Consider the following 4,917-nt stretch of genomic DNA (forward strand, 5'->3'; position numbering starts at 1 on the left):
CAATCAGGGAGTATTAGCTCTGTCTTGTGTGCCTGCTACAAAACCGTGTCCTCTCAAGACTGCTCTATCCCTTCTTTGCTTTATTCGTGTATGTGTAAGTTTGTATATGTAAGCTTTACAAGTCTCTCCTAAGAGAAAACTGAAAATGCCCAGGAAAAAGACAAAACTGCTTCAACAGAGAAAGGTCTCTCTGTTCCAGTTGAAGAGGATATAGAGTTAATAACAGGAAATATCCATCCCCTGAAACTCTATGAAACATGGATGCTTCCACAATTTACTCAAGGTCTCACTGACCAGGCTATAAGTAATTTTAATTATTATTTCTTATGGTTATGGTTGATAAAAAGTCTCAGTGGTATGCTAAAAATCTTTAACACTTGTTGACCTTTTTTCTTGATAGCTTTCCTCCTGCCAGGCTCCAGCCAACAGTAGCAGTAACAGATATCCAGATCTTAAGAGGATAGAAGTATAATGGTGCACTGAATATGGAAAGGAAGAACCAGTAATGGTTCCTATACATTCATAACGCGAATCAGCATCAAACTAAGCTTCCCCAAGAAGAAGCTGACAGCAAATAGTTCCTCCTCTTAATGAACTGAGGAAACAACTTTGAAGTTATCCGTAGCCACCGCTTCTGAAGCAACCAGTAGCTTTGCAACTATTAGTTTACTTGTATTAGGTTAATTTATATTAGAGTTTATTTAATGCAATTGCTCACAAATTTTAAACCATTTTGTAGAGTAGTGTTCTGTATCTGTTTAAATGAAATGCTTTCCTAAGCTCAAAATCAGTGTTTTTATGTTGTGTAAATTATGAAATTACTGTGAAATATCTGGTAAACTTGATAGGAAACCCCAGATGTCAGCACTTTGCTGGGCAGGAGTTAAAGTGGCCCACACCATTAGCCCTCATCAGGAGCAGTAGCAGTGGGCTAAGTCATAAGGGCACGCCCGTCCATTACACTCACCCAGGATACTGTGAGTGAGAAACAAAGGGCAGTCAGACAGGGACCTCTATGCTCAGATTCCACTGCCAAGAAATGGCCTAAGTCAGCTCTTGTTGTTGAAGAAAATAACCCTTTAGGAATCAGACTGAATCCTATTTTAAGTTTTAGAGGAAGAAGGATACTATTTAAACATTGATGAAATGTGCCTCTCTTTTTATATCAGCATAGAAATTTATTTGAATTCAAAAGAATATGGTTATATTTAGCATAGTGTAATAATTATCTAAAGCACATATCATCGTTGGCTCTGAAACAGTTCTAAAGATGTCATTCTTTTGAAGTCAAAAAATATGCAGTAAAAATGGACAAGGAAGCAAAAATATGAAAAAAACAAGTTTGCTGAGTATGGGAAGTTGTTACAAGAGGGGCACAACAAGATAATGTAACAGAGTCCAAATTACATAACATGCAGCAAGGAGTTCTCTTGCTTTAACAACTCCTAGAAATTAAACCAGTAATCTCAATGCAAGAATATCACCACTGGGTTATTTAACAGGACAAATTTTCTGAGGGACACAGGTAGTAATTCACTCTACTTCCCCTTTCTCTAATATCTTTTCTCACACCAATTTCTTTTCTTTCCTCGAGGATAGATTTTATCCTGTTGAAAACAATTTTAGTTTTATTTGTAAAGTGGAGTAAATAATATCCTGAGTGAAGTAGGCAGAGTTTTAGCTGAAGATGCTCAGGAATCAAACTTTTGAAAAAGGCCAATCAGCTAGCTAGCTAGCAGTTACCATCAGTGGCTTGCAGAAAAAAGAATTACAGATGATATGTTTGCTAAATAGATAAAAAGAATAAGCAGTTTAGAATGGGCGAAAAATCCCAGGATCTACTGTGACCTAGACCAGAGGTGCCTAAACTTTTTGGAACCAGGGACCGGTTTCCTGGAAGCAAATTTTTCCAGGGAGGGGGGGCGGGGTGTGTGAGGTTCAGGCGGTAATGTGAGCCATAGGGAGCAGCAGATGAAGCTTAGTTGGCTTGCTTGCGACTCACCTCCTGCTGTGCAGCCCGGTTCCTAAGAGGCTGTGGACTGGTACCCGTCCAAGGCCAAGGGGTTGGGAACCCCTGACCTACACACTCAAAAGCAGACAGTTGACCTTTGATTAAGCCCATTTTCCTGTGGAGTGAGCCATAAGGGGCTCCAAGACACAGTTTGGTTTCAATGTTTCAGTGTTCACAGCCAGAGGGCAAACTCAGAATGTCTCCTCCTCTTGCAAAAACTGGACCACGGATGAGAAGTCTTTTTTTTTTGAGTAGCCCTTCACGCACAACATCCCTGCAGATCTGATGGGCTTGACTGCCCAGAAGGACTGGGCTCTTCGTGCTGGTAGCAGAGTCTCATGCTAATCCCAGATCCTTAGCCATTATAGTGTTGCTCCGAATCCGCCCTGATAGTAATTAGCCGAGGGAACTCCATCCATCACCCCAGGTACAGGATTATAAGTGTCACTTGACCAACATTGTCCTGAGCTCGTATTTAGGATTTTAGCCAAGAGTTTTGGGTCAAGCCCTAACCTGAGTCCCAGATTCATAGCTTCAGCAGTTCCAATCCTACTAATAGCTAACAGCAAGTTTGTGCAGATCTTCGAAGCCTGGCCAGTCCCAACAGCTCCACGATGCACCACATGGGAGCCCATGCACCACAGCAGCTCAACCCCTCCCATCCTAAGTGTGAGGTTGCCAGATCGAGCCATTCCCACACTACCAGAAACAGGGGCATCCGTGAAAACCGCTCCCATTTTCTCAACTTCTTTGGCCAATTCTCCGAAAACCATAGGATCAACAGTACTGGAATCTATTAATGGTGAGTCTTTCTTCACTTTTTTTTTGAATTCCATTTGCTCCACAATAAGCTTCTAGTGCATTGATGCATTGTAATAATTCTGTCACCTTTTTCGGCTACATCCCCTGCAGAAGACACTACAGGGTTCATCTGCATCTAGAAGCTCTTTGCATGAATCAGGGAACACATCAACAACGGTGAGTGGCTAGCCATGTTTCATGAGCTCTTTTGCCACTGGACTCCCCACGTTGCCTACTCCAATGAATCCAACTGGAGTCTTGGAAGCTACTGACCTAGAACACAGCGCTGCAAGGCTGGCCACCACTGGCTGCTGCAGACGACTCCCTGCACCAGAGGCCGGAGGTGGCTCCACGGAGACGGAAGGAGGCTGCCACGCTGCCCGCGCCCCTCCTTCTCACGGTGACCTCCTCGACTCCCGGCTCACCCACTGGCTGCTATAGGGTGCGTGATGCGGAGGGCCGGCTCGGCTGTGGCGATTCTTAATACCTCTTTGGTACTAGGTTACACATACAGTTTCACCTAGTGAGCGACTTAACAGAAGGAATTTTTTTCTACGGCATTTTTGTGGCACAGCAGATAGAAGCGAGGTCACTATTTCTTTGAAAAACTGAATTAAAAATTTATAGAAAGTCATGATTCATTCTACAAATATGCTGAGTCAAAGAAACGTGAAAATTGATGCGATGGAGGAAGAGCGCTAGACTTCCCTGGTGCTCAACTGGCGCCTTTCTTCTGGTGTCAGAACATGGTTGTGTAACTCCTTTAATCCCAGTGGATTTTCCAAAAATTCCAGAATCTTCAGATTTTGGTAGCCCCTGTTTACTGCCTTTGCCCCCCTATGCCAAATCCCACCCCACCCCGCACACATTTATTTTTTACCAGTTGTCCTCCGGGGTGTTTTTCTTTATATAGTTATTGCAGCAGTTTGTTAGACTACTGACCCCCAGTGCAAATGCCCCTCCCCCCGTTTTCTCACCCTGTGTAGTTTTGTTCCACCTTGACCTGGGCTTGGTCACGTGACTTGCTTTGGCCCAATGGCATATCAAGAGCTGAAGCTTGGAGAGTACTCGTGCTTTAGGGCTTGTCCTCATGGAAACCTGACATGTTAGGAAGCCTGGCTAACCTAGTGGAGACTAGGCACAGGCCACAGCCAGCACCAATGGCCAGACATGTGAAAGCAACCAGCCCCAGTCCAGCAACCAGATGATGGCAGCCTCAGTAGTCACCTCAGGTGAAAGCAAGATAGATCCACCCAGGAGATCCCAGCCCATTCCGCTGATTCACAAATTGTGAGGAGATAAAGTGCCTGCTGTTTTAAACCACCAAGCTTAGGAGTAGTTCATCACACAGGAAGAGATATAACTATCTTTACTGTTAGATTATCTTCCCATTTTATACCATGTTTCCCCTCAAACGACTGTTCCTTTATCCAAGATTCTAGAAAAGAAATAACAACTGATGAGGCTGATAGAGCCTTAACATTTTTTATAAGTTTTGTAAACTTTTAAAATAACTGTTAATAAAATCAATATTTATTTGATCACAAAATTATTTTCTTCAGTTGCCTTAAGAAGTAATGCAGAATTGTACTAAGTTTATACATTTGGAGGCTCTAAAAATGTGTTATTCCTTGGATTCAAGTCCTAGTGTACTTTATGTGGGCATTCACGTTTGCAAAATGATTCCAGGAAAGTTGCGATTTCATTTTACAACTTTGGCCTAAGGAGTCTTATGATATTTTACCTGAGAAAAAGAACACATTAATTCCACTTTCAGCTATTAAACCCATGGCTTCCTGTATTTTCTAAATTCCCTATCAGTGAAGAAGACTATGTATAGCGTACAAGACCGTCATGATTAGGAGGAAGGTAGTACAGAAAGAGCCCATCAAATTAGGCATTGCCCAGTCACGTCAGTATACTAACGTGGTGAGCCACAGGCAGCTTGAAGCCTGGAAAAAAAGACAGATACAGTGTAATGATTATCCTAAGGATCCGGATAATGATTCCCATGATTTTGTTTTAAATATTAATGGCAGAGGATTCTGGGGAAATGGTGGTGGCTACAGAGAAGATTTTTATCCCTGAATATGCCACCCCTCCCC

The 4,917-nt window shown here is 42.7% G+C and overlaps 1 pseudogene across 1 annotated transcript; it reads right to left on the bottom strand.

Moving 5' to 3' along the window:
- Positions 1–1,790: 1,790 nt before the first annotated feature.
- LOC309799257 (3-hydroxyisobutyrate dehydrogenase, mitochondrial-like) lies at positions 1,791–4,668 on the bottom strand (annotated as a pseudogene). Its single transcript has 3 exons — positions 4,658–4,668; positions 3,242–3,309; positions 1,791–3,137 (listed from the first exon to the last, which is right to left on the bottom strand). The product of its transcript is annotated as a 3-hydroxyisobutyrate dehydrogenase, mitochondrial-like (transcript).
- Positions 4,669–4,917: the final 249 nt, after the last annotated feature.

The sequence above is a fragment of the Mesoplodon mirus genome, assembly GCF_964341445.2.
Source record: "Mesoplodon mirus genome assembly, chromosome: 3".
Lineage (NCBI taxonomy): Eukaryota > Metazoa > Chordata > Mammalia > Artiodactyla > Ziphiidae > Mesoplodon > Mesoplodon mirus.